Genomic DNA, 21,999 nt, shown 5'->3' on the forward strand with positions numbered 1-21,999 from the left:
GGTATCAAAATTTCACACCAAAAAAAATACTCTTTATTTCAACTATCCATATCATTTTAATTGGCTGCTTTCCTACTGGCAAAATCCAATATTTCTTAAAAAAAACAATTTAAAGGGAAGTGGTGATAATGACATCACAGAAGAAATCGGGATGGAGAAAGAAGAAAAGTTGAAGAGCGATAACATTAAAAATTGCTAATACTGCTGTTGAAAGGACCTTGCAATTTAAAAATACTTAGTATATAACATCTCACTTGTATACATTTCAAATTTAACATGTTTCAATAGATAACTCAGTAAAAAACTATAGGGTGGATAAAATTCCTACATTTATACAGAGGTGTAAATTAAAACATAGGTTAATTAATTAAGCCTTGCCAAGAGTAGCAAATCTTTATATTTACAGAGCTGGGGTGAGAGCTCAGGTTATTATGACTCCTGAGAATTTCATTTACGATTCTTCACAATAGAAGACAGCTGTATACACAAAAAGCCATAGGTCAACAGTTATACTAACTGAAGTTCTAGTCCTAACTCTATAAATACAAATTCTAATTAATACTTTGGTAATTTGAACAAAGTATACTCATCTCAGAGCTCCTGGTTCTCATGGAAAATTAACGATCTCTTCTACCCATGGTAAATCTGCATAGTGAATGCTATTTTGTGCAAAACCCAAAGAGACATGGGATCTGACTTCGTGCAATCAGCCCCCTGCTGCTGATCTTACATGTTATTCACCTGTAGAACATCAGAACTAAACGCATTTCGAAGAAAACAGGTGGTCCTACATCTATATTTCTATACTGGTTAATTTTAAATATATTTTAACCATGTGAGTATCAAATAATTGAGGATGTCATTCTAAGTATCGTGAAAACTTTAACATGAATGAACAGAAATGTAAAGTTTTACATAGATGACTTGCTCTGAATACAAATAATTTCAAGTAACTTCCTGAGTAACATTTTTAGGAAAAATTCCTTTTCAGTTGTTTTTATAATGCACTGTAATAAATCCCCTCCATGGGCTATTTTTTGTACCCAAAGTCATGTGTTTATCCAATATTTTTCACTCTGAACTAGTCTTTCACAGAGGAATGGATAAAAATTATGTGGCTGATTTCCCATATGACATTAGCATACCAAAAACGAGCCATTAGAACAACATTTCCAGGTGTCCTACTGACTCTCAGACAGTAATTGATTAAACACCAGTGTGAAGCTTATTAGTGAGGGTTAAAAGAGAAATATAAAATATCATTTCCAATCTCAAAGAGCTTATCTTTCCCTCTTACAAAATTATTTAAAAGTGAAAATCAACATACAAAAAGAAAAAGTAATATGTATTAAACGTAATAAAATAACAACTATTTTCTACTAAGAGATTACTAATTTTGCTCTGGGTATTTTGAGCATTTCAGTACATTTTATCATTTACTTCTCACCACAATCTCAAGAGTCAGTCACTCTTACCATCTCCATCTAAAAAATGAGAAAACATGGTTTGGAGACGTTAAGTAAATTTTGCAAGGTCACAATGTAAGGTAGACTAGGAATTCAAATTTCTTTTAGTTTGACTCCAGAGATTACACTTTTAATCACTACACTAAATCACACAGCTATAAAAGTATTTGAATGCATAACAGATTATACAGTGTAGCCATATGAAATAATTTCATCCATTAAATCATTCATTCATTCCATAACTACTTATTGCTTATCTAATTCATGTTAGGCATTGATCTAATAGTGAATAAAACATTAAAAAATCCCTTCCCTCATAGTGTTTGCATTCTAATGGGGGAAGTAGAAAGAGCCTAGATAGATGTTATATAATTGTAATTGGCAGGGATAAAATATGAATCAGAGAAAGGATGTGGTTAGAGAAGAAACGAGAGCTAGAACACCGATTGCATTTTAGAAAATAGTGTTGACTTTGGCTTTTACTCTGACTGAGGAGCCACTAAGGGTCTTGAGCAAAAGAGAAATAAAATTTTACGTTTTGACATTTTACAGGATCACTCTCATTATTACTCCTAAGAATCAACTGCAGGGGGCAAGGGAAGTAGCCATGACACTAGCACTAAAGTTAGTACAACAATTTAGGCAAAGATGCTGGTGGTCTGGACCAAAGTAGGAGCACTGGAGGTAGAACGAAGTGGTAAAAATCTCTGACACCTTTTGAATGGAGAGTCACAGAGCTTAGCATTGGAAAAAACATGGCATGAGAAAAGAAAAAGGGTCAACAATAACACCAAGTAATTTGGTCCAAGCCACTTGAAAAATGGAGTTGCCATTCACAGAGATGGAGAAAACCATTTGACGAGCTGTTTTTTGTTGTTTTCTTTTATTGGATTTGGGTGAGTGCTCAGGCCCTCAGTCTCTGAATATTAAATTAGAGATGCCTTGTAAATATTCAGTTGAGAATGCCAAGTCATCAGTTGAATATATGCACGTGGAATTCAGGCACCTTTGATGGCTACAAGTATAAATTTAGGAGTTACTGGAACATAGATGATGTTTATAGTCACGAGACCAAGTAGTATACTTAAGAAGTAAGTATAGATGGAAAAGAAAGTAGTATAACAACTAAACCCTAAGGTACTCCATTTAAAGGTAGGGGGATGGGAATGTATCAATTAAAGAAACTGAGAAAGAACAGTCAGAGAAAATGGAGAAAAACTGTAATGTCCTGAGAGCCAACGGTGATCAAAGAAGATACTGCATGCACTGAGAAATTATCACTGCACTTATCAATACGCAGATCACTGGCACCACTGAGAACAGTTTAAGTGGTTTGGTTTGGGGGAAAAAAAACTGAGTGTAATGTACAAGAGAGAAGAGGAAAAGAGAAAATAGATATAGTAAGCATTGACAAATCTTTTAAAGGAAAGAAATAGCTGAAAGGAGTAATGGGGCTAAGGAATTATTTTTGAAAACAGGAGGAAAAGGGGAACATTTGTATGCTGATGGGATTTATTCAATACAAAGGGAAGAATTAATGATGCAGGAGAGAGAAGGAAGAATATTTGAGAGACAGTCCTTCAGTAGGTGAGAGAGGATAGAATAAAGCCCTTAGGTTGCCCTTAGTTAGGAGCATGAATAGTTAAAGCATAAGAGCAAAAGCAAAAGTAGAGTATAGCAGCACGGATTCAGGTTGGTGGGTAGGAGTAGTGGCAGGCTGTTAAAGAATGTCTCCTGAGGGCTTTAATTTGCTTAGTGACAAAGGAAGAAATTCATTAACTAAAAAAGGAATAGGGAGGGGAAAGGAGAAGAAATTATGAAACAGTCAAATAGTGGAGTTAGAAAGAAAAAGGACTAGGGAAATACAGTTACTGCCAGGCACCATGCGTGAACAAGAATTTAAAGTAAGAATTCATTTATATGGTTGTCTTTTCTCCAATCTTATTCATCTGTGTGCTTGCAGATACTTAGTAGGCACAGCTTTATCTCAGCAGGTTTTGATATCATCAGGCAAATATTAAAAGAGGAAGAGAAAGGGAAAGGATCTGTTGGTATATGTAAGGGAGAGATTTTTTACTTCCTTGTAAAGAAGGACGCAGTAGCATCATAAGATGAGAAAGGACAGTGGAAAGATAAGGGAATAAGATTATTTCAAGATCAGCTCTGAAATTCTGAAATGATCAAAGGAGTTTGAAATCAAGATAATAGTGAGAGTGAGCTAGAGAGAATTGCAGTGTAGTCGTTGTGGAGTGTAGTCACTGTACATGTTCACAATTGAGATTTCTAAGGGCAATGTCAAGGATGTGATTATGAGAATGCGTCTCTAAGGTAGGGTGGAATGTAAAATCATTGCAGAGGTTGTCTAAGAAATGAGAGGTCGGGACACTGAAATAATTATCTAATGGCCATTGAGGTCACCAAGGATGAAGACAAGAGTAGTGGGAAAGAGAGCGGCATGGAACCAAGAGCTAAAATCATCGAGCTGGGGTGGGGGGATGACTTGAAGGTTCATGCATGACTATAGCAAGGAGAGATGGTGGATGGAACAACCTGATGAAATCACAGAGAAAACCAGGAGTTTTTATGGGGGAGGGCTGAATGATTTGGAAGTGGCATTAAGGAGGAAGAAGGACACGCGCTATGACTCCATTCCTCATGGTAGAGGGCAGATGGAGCAGAAAGCAGCCACCATTCTGACGGAATGTAAGGAAAACAGCATTATCAAGGAAGGGACAAAATTCAGTCACAAACAAAAACACAAAGATAACATGCTCAGAAGAGGTTGCTGATTAAGGTGCTTTTGCTGATGATTGACTTGGAACTTCCCTGGAGCGAAGAGTTTCAGATAAAGAGAGAAAGGAAAGGGACCTGGAGATGGTGAGGGACGGTCGTGGAAATTAACAACAGGTAAGGGGTACTCAATGCTGTGCTTCTTGTGGTGATCAACATGAATGGAGGTAAGAGTATAATGAAATCAGATCAAATATAGGAGCCTATTACTATCTTAAGAGTACGCATAAAGTCAAAAAAGAATTTAAGATAAGGAGAAGACAAGAAGTGAAACTGTAGAGGGGATATATGGAAACAAATGAACAGCAGTAGAAAGGACAACTTCACATAGCTGTGCATGTTGCTCTCCCACTGCCCAGAAGATAATCCCATATTCTTCAGCAAGACATGCAAGATCCTTCATACATAAATCCTCGCCCTACCTTTCCAAGATTATCTTCCATTTTCCTTCCTCATGCAACTTTCTTTCCAGTCGTAAAAATATGTCTGTTCAGTCTTTATAAATAAAAAAAACATTGTTTCTCCCCACTCCCACTGAGTCAGATGCACCCTTTTCCAGACTTGACATGACTGCTCAAATGTTACCTTCTCTACAAAGGCTTTCCCGCAAGTAGATGGTAACCACATGCTCTCTTCTATAGGCATCCACAGCCCCTTCCACACTACCCCATCATAGCACTTAGTAATTATCTGTGACAGGCATTCTCAATATGTCTTGAGTTCTTTAACAACATGAAACTGGGCATCACTTATTTTAGTGTTCCTAGTTCTGAAGATATTACCTGGCACAAAGCAGACTATTCATTTTTAAATGAGTCAAATGAACAGATTAGTTTCCAGAGAATGGAGGGCTAATTCAAATTTGGAGACTAAAGTATAGAATGTAATTTCCATCTAAATATGGTTCCAAATTTTTTCCTGACTATCATGAAAAGAACTGGAAAGGAAGGAGAATGAGATTAAGAGAAGGCTGAGGAGACTCACTCTTAAACGCTATAGAAAATGATTTCACTATTATCAGTCACTCAGTGCTCAATAAATATCAACTAAAGGACATAGGCTAGGGGAAATTGCCAGTGAATGCAAAATAAGCTTCACTTAATTATTATGGAGGAGGGATTATAATGATTGGAGGGAGTGAAGAATAGGATGTCAGAAGATCAGTCACAGAGGAGGATCAAGAGTTGCAAGAATTCAGTGTTACTTGAAAACAAGAAACATTTTTTCAAAATGCTACTTTGAGTGAAAAAACAATGGAAATTGGTCGAGTTGGGGATCATCTAAGGAACATATAGTCACAGGAGGAGAAATAAAACAGAAGGAAGGAGGGAGTTATTCATGACTGATGAGGGAGCTATGAGTGTATTGAAGTAGGCAAAGACAGAGAAGACTTCCTAGGATGGTGTTTCTGTGCATACTCTTGGTGAAAGGAAAAGGGGGAAGGAAAAAAGCTACAGTCATCTTAACACTAACACTAAAATGAACATTTTCTGAGTTTTCTAATAACAAACTTTTGTGTAAGATACAAACCTGATTCTGAGGGAGAGTTTACTCTCCAAATAACATGTCTAGTGGTAGAAGGACAGTTAATGTGTAGTATCTGAGCATTCCCTAAACCAAGGAAATGTGGGTAAAGTTTGGCTGGAAGGTGACATCAACAGATTAAAAGAATAAGACCTAAGTACAGAAGAGCAGACCTAGTTACAAGACCAGGATCTATTAAGCAACCAGGGGTTAAGTGAAATCAAGGCAGTTGAGCCAACAGTGGAAAACTCAGGAGGTGGTAGTCAAATTTGCCATAGTTACTGTCATAGCTGGGATCACTAAGAAGATGGTGCTGATTCAGACAAAAACATTTTTTTTAGATACTCTTGGCCTCCTTTCTAAAAACAGATACAACTTTTTGGTCAGAAAGCATCAAAAGTGCCTCACAGGTACCATGTCTTGTTTGTATTCTTCAAAAATAAAAGATCCAAACTTCATAATTTTCCTCCTTAGGAATAAGATCCTCTTCCCTAGAAAAGGGATCTTTTTTAGAAAGATTCTTAGAAAAGAGCACTGCTTTTCCCATGCCTAAATAGGTAGGAATTCACTCTCACACTTTGGTGAGAGATAAAAACTGGTTCAATCATCCACTAAAGTTTCAGACCTAGCTGAATTAAGAACACTTCAAATCTCTCATAGGAAAATAGTCTCTTGGTCACAAATAATTTCTATCTTTTTGGCTACTAAGAGGAATACAAAACAAAGTAAAAACAGCCAAATCATTGCATCTCACGTATCTGTTCTCTTGAGATCAATCAACTTTTCCCTAAGCTCCATTTTCAAAGCTGGGACTATTCCTTCTGTAAGGAATAAAGTAAGGCCTCAGAAGAAAACTGAAGGGGATCAGGAAATGAATGTACAATCTGTTGAGGATGCCACAGAACGTTTAATCAGAAATGCTGTCCAAAAGCTCCAAGCAATTACCATTCTTCAGATGACTGGCAATAGTGTAATTAAACCGTACTTGCAGCTTCGCCATAGTTTAAAAGGGTAAGTTGTTAAATAAAGTGGCTTCCTGTGATTTGAATTCCACCAGGAACAAAAGTTGTTGGCACATGATGAACTTCAGACAATTAAAATGCACCAAACCCCTTTCCTAATGATGAAAATAATAACTGCTCCTGTAACTTATCATTAATTCACATTAATGTGCCTTGATCTTATCACCATGCAGGCAACAAAGGAAAAATCAGCCTCTTGGTTCTTAGTACAGAAATAGTACTTGCTCCTTTTGCAAGATTTTGAGTTTTGAGGCTTGTTGCTTTCAATTGTATCTCTAATCTCCTCTCCTTTGTATACTCCACTACAATTCTAGAATACTGAACTGTACATTACAAAAGATAATTCGTTATTTATCATTTCATTGTCATGATTATGGCGCTATATTTAATTCCAAGTTCTTTCACGCCTCCATGCATTTTCATGTGCTATTTCCTCTGCTGACATACACCGCATATTAAATGAAGATTATATAATGTTTCATACATAAAAATTGTAAGTGATGCTCACATTTATAATTCTATCAACCTACTTAGGCACTAGAGTAGCACCAGTTCTACTGAATCTCTTGGCTCCCCTACTCCCTCCAGAAGGAACCACTAACTCTACTTTGAATTTCTCATATCTTTGCTCCCATTTAGATATATTTTAATCAAATAAGTATGTTACAATAAACTATAGTAAATTTCTGAAACAGTAAAACTGAAGAATTTTTCTTTCTAATATATATCTTTAAGCTTGCCTCTTTGTGTCTTACAAAATCTTATTAGCCCCTTAAAACAAAACTGAAAATCACCTTCCATGTGAAGCCTTCTCTAACTCCCCTGGTAACTTTAATTTCTCTGCCTCTTTGTACCCTCACATGACTCATTCATAGCAGATATTACCATTGGCCCAGATGGCTTCCAATACTTAGAAGCCCTTAATATTTACTTGTAGGCTAAAATTAGTGACAGAAAAATTTGAACAGATTCCTAATTTAAACACTCACATGTAATACTTAAATCCAAGCCTAGGAAAAAAATTCAGGAATCATCACAGAACCTATGACTAGACAAAAATTTCCCAGTACTAAGTAGATAGATTGATGGAAGGGAGCCTCCTAACCTCAGCATGCAAGTGCAGGTGGCTGTGCTAGCTGAGAAGCTTAAGGGAAACGTGGGTGCCATCCTCCAAGACGGACTGGGATCTCTGCCTCCTGGTATTCACACCCACATTGTATCAGGCTGCCAGATCAGAATACGGCAGAAGTGAAGATATATGATTTCCAAGGAGGTTTTTAAATACAATATAACTTCTGTCTTGCTTCTCTTTTTCTCACTCCCTCATTTGTCCTCATTCTCTCACACTCCCTGGGAATCCAGCACTCCCTTTGCGCAAACAACCTTCAGGAGAGGCCCAAGCGGTGAGGAACTGAGACTTCCAGCAAGCAGCCACGTGAGGAAGCTTGAAAGCAGATTCTCCAGCCCTTCAGATGACTTCAGCTCCGGGGCATAATTTAATTGCAAGTTAATGAGGCACCCTACGCTAAAACCACCACACCAAGCCCCTCCTCAGAATTGTGACAAATAAATGCTTGTTGTTTTAATTTGCTAAATTCTGGGGAAATTTGCTATATGTTGTAGGTGAGTAGCATGGGCTATTTTAGCATTCTAATGCTCCATTTGATTAGGATTAGGAGTTAGGAATGGAAGACTGAGGAGAAAAGGAAGTCACTCTTGAAGACTCTGAATGTTTGTATAAGAATCCTGACATGAAAGGAGGTCTTAAAAATTGTCCAATCCAACCATCTCTATATAAACCGACAGGTTTGGCAGTAGTCATAAAACTGAAGGAAAGCCTATGACCAAAGATTTCCAGAGATGGAAACATTAGGTATCCCTACCTTTTGTATTCTCTCAATCCTATAAAATTGAATACCTTGGTTTTACCTATTCTACTGCTCTCTCTGCGCCTCACAGAGGAGAGCACCATCTTTACGCAGAGAACCCTGCTCTGGCAGGGAACACTTTGGGGGTCAGTAAACTAGTGTCCCCTGCCAGAGAGGACGAAGTCTGGTTTACACGTTTGAAAAAAGAGCAGGAAAGAAATACTCATTTTTGAACATCTGTTATGAACTAGAAACGTGTCACTAAATTTGTCACTGAAATGTCATGACCTATACTTTATCACTCCCCTATTACCAATATTCACTCTTAGAGGCTATGGAATTTTCTCAGTTAGGCAGTGCGTACAAGGTAGAGTTCACATTTAAATCCTGGGTTAGCCAGGTCCAGATCTGTAAAATGGAAGCTGAGAGAAACCAAACTTGGATGGATTTTCACATGACCCTTTTTGTTACTACTAGCTTCTATCCAGCTTCCGGCCCATTAGGGCTTGGTGCCTTCTCTTGGCTGCGACGTGTCCTCTGTTCCCGTCCTTAGCACTCTACCCAGGCTTGGTTGCTCCCCTACAGCCTGAAACTTCAGAACGGTCCCTGGCTCCCCCTCCAGACACTTTCTCCAAACTGAGTCAGCCATATTTTGACTAGGAAAAAAATTTATTATTACCATCACTTATTAGTTGTTTATCATTGGCAGGCAAATATAATGCCATGCAGTTACAATCAAAGTAGCAGTGTACTGAGTTTTATTTGATGGGAAATCTAATTTATTTTCATATATGCTGAGACCTTTAAAGATTATGTCGTATATAATAGAATTAAAAGAAATAGAATAGTCTTTATGAGGAACTAACAAGTAACAGGAAGAAGTAACAGCTAATATTCATAAGCTAAGTATTCCTTAAACTTATCATCAGTTTTACAGATGAAGAAATGGAGATTTTCACAGCTTATATGACTTGGCCAAAGTTACACAATTAGTGACAGAAACTGATTCCACCCTTCATACAATCTAGCCCCACAATCAGAAACTGTGTGTGCTGAGGATATGGATTTCTTCACTTTTATTCTCAGGTCTCAACACCTTACCAGCATTTGAGACTGCAAGTCTCAGAGGAATGCACCTTTTCAACCTACCTGTTAAAAAAGTACAGTGCGGCTTAAAAGCTCTTTCTAGGGGTCTCTAACTGTGGTCAATGTTTCTTTTCTTGATTGAATTAATGCTAAACTTAATATTTTAACATTTGCTTCCTAAGTACAATACTGGCTGCTCAAAAAGTTTCAACCACTTCCATTGCTTTTAGTTTTTAATTAACACTAAAAGCCTTCAAGCAAAGAAAATACTTTCAGAAGAAAAGGAAATAGTATTGTTACAATTAAGAGGAAGATATAGTACATGGGCTTTCCTTTTTAAAAATTATATCTAAAAATGATATATTTTAAAATTATATCTATGTAAAAACTGTTTTTTTCCCTGAAATTGAAGAGGATTTAACAGGAATGCTACTGAGTTGTCCGTTTGGATGTGGTTAAGTTTGAAGCACACTATACCAGTGTACACTGGAAAGGAACAGTTAACCACTGGCCACTTAAAATGCAAGGAAAACAAATTGCCATCTAATAGGTCTTCAAAATCAGGAACATTATTTTTTTAAAAATACACAACTACCAAGCATTTATAGTTTTGAATTAAACAAGCTCTTTAGAATAAATCAATATTATTAAAACAACTTAGGTCTAAATTAGTCAGGTAGGGTAGGAAGACTTAGGAAAATATTTGGATAATCAAAGCCAAAGTACACTTTTCATTACTAAAGGCTACAGTTTGGATATGAAATTTCAATTTGAAGTGAATTAGACATGTATTCACTTAGTACAAAAAAGCCTTGTGAAAAAAAAGCAAGACTGGATGTGGTTAACTGCACCACAATATTAACAAGTCTTTAAGAATTTATTTTTTTCTCTCTCTCCCTCTTTCTGGTTGAGCCTAGGTGAGACTATAAGAGCATGCTCCATCACTTCCAGTGTCATTTATTCAGGGGGCCTACTTCCCTCTCTCTGCAGCTAGTCCAAAAGAGATCAATTTCAGTGACTGTTTAAACAAAAGTAACCACATGGTGAATTGCAAAATCACTTTTGAATAACTGATTTGGATTATTTGCTCCCCAACTGTATGTGAACTATATGCACTATTTTCTTCAGTAATAATTCTAAGTACCCCTAGTATAGCAATCTTGGTAATATGTGGTACAATTTCTAGATAAGTAGCAACTATGCAGCACATATTCTTCAAAAAATTACCAATCAACTACTATGTGCAAGGAACGATTTATTGAATCATTGAACTGATAACCAATTTACCAAAATATGTAACCGATTTTTTACTGTGTGCCAGACACGTACTGTGTCAGGGACTCCAACAACCAGTCCCCCACAGTCCTTGTTCTTACTTATGGAGCTGAGAATTTATAAGTTCAGTGATTCTGAGCTCTTTTGGCCTCACCGACATCTCAGAGAATCTGAAAAACTACGGAATTTCTCCCATATGTATCTGTAAAATATTGCATATGTACAGAGAAAATTTTATTCCACTTAAGTCCTTAAATATAAGCCAGATTTTAAATTCTGACCTTTGCTACTGATTATACAAAATGCAGTTAAGTTACTAACTGTTCTGAGATCATTTTATCATGAGTAACAAGGGTCTAACATCGCCTTGTTATACAGTTGTTGGTCGGTTAAATAAGATCACATATATGAAATAATTTGCTTACTGCAGAACACAGTTAAGTCCTTGAAGACTAGTAGTTATACTAATAACCTTAAGAACTACTACTACTCATATTCTAATAATTAATACACTTCACAAAAAAACCTTTAAGATGGATACTAAATTTTTTATTTTATATGAGAATTATTTGAAGCTTCAATATTTTGGCTTGCACAAGGTCAGAAACCTATTAAGTGTCAAAACAAGAATTTGAGTATCAGTTCTGTCTTCCACCAAAACTAGCTTAAAAACTGGTTAAAAATGTAATGATTCAAACGTAGGTGAGAGGGTTAGGGAAACAGGCTGGGATCTAGTCTGGGGAAGTTTTGAATTCTAGGTTTAAGAATTTAGTCATTACATAGGAGGAACAAGAGATATTACAAAAGTTTGATTATGAAATGATACTGTGACAGAGTACTCTGGCTGCAGTATACAGGTATAATTGGAGTAGAGAAGTGGCTGAAGGCAAAGAAAGAAGGTAGAAGACTATTTGAATAATTGAAGTCATTAGAAGAGGACTTAAACTAAGGTGGTTGACAAAGGAGTTCCCAAAGTAAGAAGGAAAATATTTGAGTGATAGAATGATTTTAGCATTTTTTGAACTATATTATTTCTCATAATTAGAGCTGAATAACTCTATTTTGAATAACCAGAATCATTGTTAAAATTACCTCATATTTTACTATTGCTATCACTAAAGATAACTAAACTTGATCTAGAATTTCATTTTAATTTTAAATTATACTAAAAGGCTATAATTTTTACAAGGTGTCCATTTAAGGTTCCTATATTTTTACACAGCATCTAAATTTGGCTTCTCTTTGTGATTTTTGAGCTTAATCATGTGGAAGAATAATTAGCAAGAAATTGTACAAAGATCATTCATTTGCTTACTGCATACCTACACTGTAGTTCCAATACTATACCCTTTAAGCATCTCTTTGCTGATGTGAGCTTATTCTACAACAGAAGTCATGAGAAGCTTACAGCAACATGATTGATACAGTGCTGCAAGCACAGGGACTGCTTAAAGCAATGAGATAGGTTGGCTCTTTTTGAGTAAGGGCATTGGACTTACTGTGATATAAAGAGTCAGAATTGGACAAGGCATGGACTCTGTAAACAGCATACTCAGCTGCAAGTTCAAGTCAGTCTTCATGTACCTGGAGTAGAGAAATACCTCTGTTGCCTATCAGCCTGTCCATAAAAATCCTCACAATGTTGGAAGACAGCACATGCTTGCATGCTTGAAGAGGACTAGAAAAACTATCAAAAAATGACTAATAAATCCTAATATAAAATAACTAGATTTTGTTCACAGCTAAAACAAATTTACTACTTTTTCAACATAAATATTGGGCAACAACAGTAACATTTTTATTTTACCTTGGGGAGGAGTTTCTGAAAATAATACTAAAAATATCCTCTGATTAAAGCATAATATGGAGTGATTTATATGCACTCGAATGTGAGAGGATTTTTTTGTGGTTTACACCTTACTTATTAAGGTTAATCATGAGTATGTATGCCAAGGAAAACATTTGGAAAGTGTCCTATCTTTTTCTTATTACGTGGAAGAAAGGAGCCTACAGAGCTAGCTGGATGGGGGCAGGGCTCAGTTGGGCATCTGGAGAGGCTCAGGCCATTTCCTGGTTCATTTCCACTTCCTAAAGGAAAATAAAAATTGGAGACAGTTGTGTCAAAATTACCAGCTCTTGAGGCCTAAAACAGTCCTCAAAAGAGGTGTGTAGAAGCCCCAACATGAGCAATGTAACAACAGAGAATTAACATTAAAGCAAATGAAAGGATGCTACAAAAAGACTGGAATAGATTTAGTTGTGTATAGAGACACTAAAGTGGGTGCATATGGTCCATTGACTAAACCCATACAACATGTTTCTTTGCACCTGGATATGTTTATATGGGTAGCAGCCACCTACCTATATTCAAGCAGAACTGCCTGCTTTCTGACAGTAGAGCAGAATAAAGTATTATAGGATTTAAGGGTTGGGAGAGGTGTAATTTTTTTTTATGATTTTGCTTTTCTCCATTCTTTGGTACTTGATAATTTGTTTTAGTGATGTTAATATAGACCTGATAAGTTTAGGCATGGCAAATTTTCTGTTTTCAGGAACAAAGTAAGAACAAACAAAAGCAACCCTCTATACCCAAGTATTTGTCAAAGATTTATTAAAATTATTATAAACAAATTTGCTTTTACAAAGCATTAAAGCAAAACAACAGCAAGTGTAGTAAAGCAGCCATGATGAATTAATAACTCATTCATATCTCCTGAATGCATCTTATTTAAGTCTTGCCTTTTTTCCCAGAAGAACCTGTTTCGGATTAACAAAGTTTTTGCATTTTTTAATATTTATTTTTTATAGAAGCCTTTTCATTGCAGCTTTCTGTAAAGCAGTCCCCTTTTTTTAGTGTTCCTTGTCTGCTTTTTTTCATGAAGAGTTTCAAAATGTGCAAAATATAGAAACCCAACAATTATAAGCTTAGTACCATAACATAATTTTGCATTTTTACAGCAAGCTTCCATATGTATTTAACTTTTTTTAGCACACCGTGAACCTTATACTTGTCAGTGGACCAGCTGGCATTAATTTACTGGGTTGATCTTCACAATGATGTATCTATCTAGAGCTTGAAATCAACTACCCAGGGCTTTCCAACAAGTTATTTATTTTATAACATATCCCAACTTGATTAAAGTTGATGATACTAATAAGAAAAGTCAAATGTGTTTGACTTTCTACAACTCTCATTTCATAACAGTGATTCAAGCTCATATTTGTGTTTTAAAATTTCATTTAAGAAATAAATGGACTTTCACATGTGAAAAAATTAAAATGCAGAATCACAAATTTGTTCATTATTTGTGCAGTCTACAAAAGTGAGGGTTAGGTGAGTCAATTTTTATCAAAAATATTTCAGAAAATCAGTGGACTTAGAAATATACATTCATATGGCACATATGAACAAATAAAAAAGATTCATGCTTGGCCTGGTGTTCATTTTGCAAAATATTTTTGGATCTTGCAAGCGGGTGTGATGCCGCCAAAGTGTCTTTCATATCTTATTTCTCTATGTTTGCATTTAGAGTAGTGAAATTCAAATTGTAGGGTAAAATTGGAAGCACAAATGGAAGGATATTTTTTCTTTTCAAAAATACATATGATTATCATCAGGCTGTGATTTATTCAATGTATTCTATAATTAAAACTCTTATTTAAATTATTTCAGTATAGGTATAGCAGAATAGCTTGTTTTATTTTTATTTAGTAAACAAATACTTGAAAGGCCAGGGTTTTAGCTCAGCAGTTGGCAGAATATTTTTTTGGCAACGTGCTTATGAATTTTAAATGTTCTTAAAGAATGTTTTCTTTCTAGGATACGTAACTTGGAAGGAAACCATAACCCAAATGTCTTGACAAATTGTCCATGTGTGTTTTGTAAGTAAAGCATTGAATAAAGCACCTATGTTCCATTATTTTTACAGATTCTATGAAAATAAATTCTTTTAATAACTTAAATGAGTCTTGGAAATGTCTTTCAGCAGAGAACAAGTCTTAAGCATCTATTACAAATATTGACATAAATAAAAGGCAGGGCGTGTAAATTCTTGATTTTTAGATTTCATTTACTTTTAATTATCTTTTAATTTAATTGCAAAGGCTCCAATTAACTGGGAAGTGTTTTCCTCATTTATTAAAGGTAGGTGAAAATTGGCATTTATTAAAGGGGAGTGAAATTTGACATTCATGGAATATCCACCATGTCCCAGAAAGTTAATCATCACAACAATCCCTTGAGGAAGGTATAATTACTGCGACCACACCCCCCTGCCCATTCCCCACCCCCCGCCCAGACAAGAGCTGAGGAAATACAAATTACAGAGCAAATAATGCAATAAAGCTGGTAAGTGGCCTAAGCAGGTATGTACCCAGGCTGTTTGAATCTCAAATTTTCCCTATGTCAAATACAATTCTCAACTTACTTATTACCAGCAAAATCTTGTCTTGAGTAAACTGTATCATACTAATCAACTTAGGAAACATTAATGAAACTTCATGACACAAATGAAAAAGGGAAATAGTTCTGAAGCCAAAAGGATTATGATTTTTTTTTTTTATTTGCTTACGAGCTGTTAGAGTCTATGGCTTTTACAGTGATCAGTCATTTATTGTCTGTTGCATATCCAACTGTACAAAATCGAGGAGAGTAATAAATACCATCTTTGGAGGTATAAGTCTCTGAGGAACTTACTATGCTAGCCAACACCCTAGGAACTTATACCACATTAAGGGGTGTCAGCACACTACACCCTTGATCAAAATCCTAAAGCGAAAAAATAAAAAATCCTAAAACGGTTGCTCACTTCAGTTCAAATTATCCATTAAAAACTTTCCTATCCCGCCTATCTGCCATTATTCACTAAAGGTAACTTAATTCTTAACAGTCTCTGTAACAACTGTATTAATCTTTACCTCTCTCTCTTTCATCATGTGAATACGCTAAAACCATAAAGCATTGACCTCTGCTCTCTCACTACTTAAAGTTATGAAATCTGTTTTTTTTGTGATCAAACAACCTTGGGAAGTCATTGTTAAGAAGTGAGAATTAAAGTTCATTGAATGCTTCCTTCCATTACTGCATATCATTTATTTCAATTTAGAATTACATTAGTATTCTATTTTTGTGGTGTGATTTTTTTTTTAGAGCTTGATTTCTTTCTAAATATGCAAAATATATTAAAACAGAGGCCACATTTCAACTAGCTTTTTTTCCTCTATTAATGATTATCAAATTATTGGTAATTAGTGGAATTAAAAAAATTATTCATCATAATTTTAATCAACTAAGTACCATACCATGTAATTTTTTTTACCATGTAATATTTTAAACAATTTTAGCTGTACCTTAAATATGGTCACATATTGTAAATTCATACGAACTTGTAGTAACTCTGAAATGTGATATATCATCATTTATTATTAAGCGGGGTCTGTCTGTTTCCAAAGTTAGCACTTTTTCTCCCTTTTAATACTCTGCCTTATTTATCATCAATAACAATAATACTACTACTAATAATAATAATAAATGATCTAAATTGTGATGAATTCTATTTCATACAGTGTTTTGAGAAATTATGTTCCTTAAGCATGGAATAAGAATCTTAGTGAAATATTCCTGCTACTAATTTTAATAAATTTGGTTCTTGGAGATTATTACAAACTTCAAAGTCTGTCACTTTCAATATGAATCTTAGAGAGATACATTAAAATTATATAGCAGATCTCATTTGCTAAATTCCAAAAACGAATGTTTGTAATCTGAATCATTCTTCTCCCAAGTATGGGACCAAAATATAGGGACCTCTTTATTTTTGTCTTGTCCACTGAAGGAGTTTCCTGAGCCCTGCTCAGTCACCTTTCTTCCACAGAGGTTGGAGAATCAAGTAGTAGGTGGTGAAAAGGAGACAGGAGTGGTTAAACTAAACTTTACCAAATGAATTATACTTGTTGACTTTCCATTTCATTATGCCAGAATATCTGTCTTATTTTCCATATCATATTAACGAGTACTCTATGATCTTTTCTTTGTATCTTTAGCAAAGAGTTTATGCCAACATATTTTCAAATTAGTTACTCTTGATGTTCAATAGCCAAACTATTGGACAAACACAATTTGAACTTAAAAAGATGCAGAATTAAGTGCAAAACCTGAAATGTGAATGAACAATGTGAAAAATATTATCAAAGTAACATCATAAATCTTATGTTTTTCTTTAATCGTCATAGCTACCATTATAATAATACTGGTAATATCATCTAATATAATCATCTAGTAGGCTAATTATATTCAGCTTTATCACTTTATATTCTGCTGACCTTCATTTGTAAGATCATCTTCAAGTAAACTATATAAAAAGGAAAAATGTAGACTGCATTTATATTCAAAATGCAGAGCATTAGCACAGTTGTCTGTTGTATAGCAAAAAAGAGTACAGAAACAAGGAAAAGATAACTAAGTCAGAGCCTCAAAACACATCAAAAGCCTAAAAGAGCAATATACTGCTATACAGAAATGAAAAACATTTGTGGAAAAATATACATATAAATATGTATTTTTAAATTATTTTATATTTGGTTTGTGTTTAACAAACTGGAAAACACCAAAATCTGCAGCAATTCTAACAAAAATTATATCAATCATATGCAACGGCCCTCAAAATTCCTGAGTTACATATGGGCTACTATTAAATTATAAAGATGCATAGCTCTTAGATTATCAAAAGCATCTTCACACTTACACAAATAAAGGGAATTGGCTTTCATTCTCTTACACTTGGATGTTCAACATCCATGAGAGTTTAACTCATCTTCAAACTTAAGATACTCAAATTCTTCCAAATTATATACCTAGAACAGACCTTCCTGAGAAACACTTTTTTTTTTACCCAGAGAAGTGCCTCTATTTTCCACACATTTAATTTTTTGTTCCTGAGCTGGTACCTCTTCATGACAGAGTAGATTCACCTACCATATTAATTTGACAGTGTCCAAGTGTTTTATGTTCTTTTGGATTATACACTGCCAAATATTTTTGAAAGTCTAGATAATTCTAATTCCCACATACCTCTGTGTACTTTCTTAAGTATCCTCTCAACACAATGTAATTATTTACCCCTTTTCAGAAACAATATCTGTTTCCCAAGTAGCCTATTTAATACACATATTCTCCTGCTACCCTTTATTATTTTCTAAATCTTTGGCTAGAAATGTCACCTGCTAATCTTTAATTTCTGCCCTCCCCTATTAAATACCTAAATCTGTTGTCACTGATATGTATACGTTTATTAGATTTGGTCTAAAACATTGTAAGCCTAGCAGCTATCTGATTTGTTATTCTCCAATCTGTTCATTTCTGAAAAATAAAATGAGAAGAATTTTACCTAAAAAGCTTCTCTATCATAAAAAAAAGATAAGGAATAAATATTTCCTTTTTCTAAAATGAATGCATCATTTATCTTACCATCATTCCACTGATTTTTAATGCAATCCTCTTCCTCTGAATTATTTTAAAGCTCTTTTATTGATCTTTTAGTCCCTTACAAGTCCTAATCAAAGTTTATTTCAGTTAAACTTAATTCCACTACATGCATTTATTCATTAAGCAAACACTTATCAAGTGTCACATTAAGCACAGAGACCTGACTCTCAATGAGATTAGTCTGGGGGAGGAATGATAGATAAATAGAAAAAATACATCTGACTAAAATCACAGCAATATTAACCAGTTCAATAACTAGACACTTGGCATCTAAAACCTGCAGGCCTAGTGGCGTCACAGACTAAGGACCCAGTTTCGGTCTACAAGTGTCAGATGCTGTGTAAAAAAGTGCAAGGGAGTTTTGCTAGTGTTGCAGGTGCTATTATAGAAGTTTGCATGGCCCATGGAAGGTGCAGATGAGGAAATGAACAGTGCCATATGATTCTGTTGTGGAATCTAGTCTCGGGGGTTGGAACCAGAACCAGAAGCAGAGTGACTAGTTTTGTTCTATTAAAAGTCTGTAAGAGAAATAATGAGGCTCTGAACCAGGGAAAAGGCAGCCTGGGTGGCAAGGGCTGTTTACCTGTGAAGGAGATTCATGGAGATACAGAGAATAGAGTCAGTGACACCAAGTTAATGTGGAGAGTAACTCAGGTAAAGAACAAAAACAAATGAAAGGAACTTCCATCCCCATATAACTCCCAAATATCCAGGATACTAGGTTTCTTGTTTGGAAAATAAGATGGATGTCAATACATTAACAAAGGCAAAGAACATACAAACTATAGCAGGTTTGGGTACATGAAAAGTTAATTTTTTAATATATTCAGTTTGAGATTACTCTGTGGCAGTAATATTTGGGTTTGGAACTCAGAAGAAAAATATGGCTTAGTATTTAAGCTTTTACAAGTCTTTATGATATATGTGGTTTTGGCCATGGTTGTGAAAAAGCAGGCAGAGAAAGAGTTTAGGGGGAAAAAAACAGAAGAAAGCAACATGAAATCTATGGGTCAGTATTTAGAGGTGAAAGATAAGGAAACCAAATCTTTCACAACAGTCAGTAAAACATACCTGCTCTTTGTTCTGGGGGGAGACAATATCTGTATCTTTCAAGGCTGTTTTCTATATAGACATTATGTAAACACAGTTCAGAACAAAGGGTAGTTTAGTCCCTTACTTGCAAGATGTACAGAAATGCAAGAAATAGATGAAGATTTGTTTTTCAGCAATATATTCTACATGATTCTTTTACAACATACAGGTATTACAAATATCTACTCCTAATTAATGCTTACTTTTTCATAGTGCTAACAGTGGTGCATCTTTTAAAATGACAGTTCTTAATTATCATAAAGTCTGCTTCATGATTAATATATTTTTATTGACCTGCTTATGAATATTTTCTTAAATTACATTGTAATGATGTTTTCCTACGTCACAGTTTACAAACTTGACTGCTTTAACCTTCACATTAAAAAATTTGGAATGAAGTAAGGGTCAACATTGATCTTTTCTCTCCATATGGGTATCCGATTTAACCAGAACTCTTTATCAAAAGGCCATCTTTCCCACATTATATTGCTGTATGATTATTATAACCAAACAAGAGACTATATGTATAAGTGCAGTTCTGCTTCTGGAGTCTCTGTTTGGTTTCATTAGTCCCCTTGTAAATTACTATGCCAACATACTACTCTTGTGATTATGGCAGTTGTACTAAAAGTCTTGAAATCTGGTAGTGGCTCTCCTCTGTTAGGGATTGAATCATGTCCTGCAAAAATTTATGCTCAAGTCCTTACCCCGAGTCCTGTGAACGTAAACTCACTTGTGAATAGGATTTTCAAAGATCCTATTAAGATGAAAAGGAGAGGACATTTAAATAGAGAGACAGATGCCTGATAGAGAGAAGTGATACAAAGAGAGAGAGTGATAAGGAGAAAGAAAGTGTGAACAAGCCAATGACAGAGGCAGAGATTGAATTATGGATTGCGAGCAAGCCACTTTCAAATTCCTACACACTCCTGTGGAAGCACAGCCCTGATGAGACCTTCATTTTGGTCTAGTCTCAAGAACTGTGAACAATTAATTCACGTTTTTAAAGCCAACTAGTTCATGGTACTTTGTCACAGCAGCCCTGGTCAAACTAAGAGATCCTCCAATCTTTCACCATGAAGATGCAGAAAGTTTTTGTTTCACCATGATTGCCTTGACTGTTCTTGGATCACTGCATATACAGCTGCCTGAGAACTCCCTTTAGAATTAGTCTAGTGTGGGTTTGCAAGAAACACATTATCTTGGGTTTTCTTTGTCTGGAAATTTCTTCACTTTGCATTTATTTATGAAAGATACTTTAGCTGGAACAGAGTTTTGTTTGGCAGTTCTTATTTTTTTAATGTGTTAAAGATGCCATGGCATTGTCTTCTGACTTTTAATGTTAATATTGAGAAGTTAGATGTCAGTGCCACCGTTATTCTCTCGAATGAACTATACCTTATTTTGCCTCTAGTTGATTGTAATATTTTCTCTTAAGATTTCAACAGTTTTAAAATAGTTTGTGAGTAATTGTCTTTGAATTTAGTTTTATTGGGATCCAAAATACTTCTTGAATCTGCAGTTTCATGTCTTTCATCTATTTTGGGAAATTCTCTGCCATCATCTCTTTAAATAATGCTTTTATTCATATTCTCTTTCCTCAATTTCTGGTACCTTAATTTTGTATATATTAGATTTTTCCACTGTGTTCTACTTGCATGTCTCTATCATATTCTCGACTTTTTCTTCTTGATTTCTCTGTGCCTCAGTCAGAATATTTTCTACTGCTCTCTTTCAAGTCACACATTCTCTCTTCTACTACGTCCACACTTCTATTAAAAACATCTAATGAGCTATTAATTTATTATAATTTTCCAGTCCTAATGTTTACATTTGATTTTTTGTCATAGATTTCATTTCCCTGTTGACATTGTTCGTTTTATCAGTTATTTGAAGTTATTCATCAGAGTTATTGAAGTCTATGATTAGATAATTCCACTATTGAGATTGTATGTGTGTATACGTACACACGTGTTTCTACTGATGTTTTCTTTTAGGTCCATTTTTTGGGTATGCTTTCTAATGTCTTTTACTGAATGCCAGGAATTGAGTATGAAAAATCTGGAGACTTTAGATGATGTTACTTTCCTTCACAGCATATTCATTCTATCCTGATCTCTGAGAAGTACCTACAGTGGGAGTACAGCACTCTAATCTTGCCAGAGACTGAGCTGAATGAATCTGAGTTACATTCTCTTTACGACTATACTCCTGGAGAGTAGATCTCCAGCTGCCCCAACTATAGTCTGTGGATTTTATTAGAGCCCATCCTCTTTGTCAGGTCTTATATTAAAATTTTTTTATCCCCAGACCCATGAGTCAACTAAAACCCCTGCTCTGTTTCTTTCACCATGTTTGCCTTTTGTGCATGATTTGTGCTTGGCCCTTAGTCT

At 35.1% G+C, this 21,999-nt stretch overlaps 1 protein-coding gene across 1 annotated transcript in view; it reads right to left on the bottom strand.

Annotated features, from left to right (window-relative positions):
- MMP16 (matrix metallopeptidase 16) overlaps positions 1-21,999 on the bottom strand; it is a 255,756-nt gene that overhangs the window by 81,479 nt on the left and 152,278 nt on the right. The gene's annotated exons all lie outside the window — the stretch shown is intronic.

The sequence above is a fragment of the Tamandua tetradactyla genome, chromosome 6 (genome assembly GCF_023851605.1).
Source record: "Tamandua tetradactyla isolate mTamTet1 chromosome 6, mTamTet1.pri, whole genome shotgun sequence".
Classification (NCBI taxonomy): domain Eukaryota; kingdom Metazoa; phylum Chordata; class Mammalia; order Pilosa; family Myrmecophagidae; genus Tamandua; species Tamandua tetradactyla.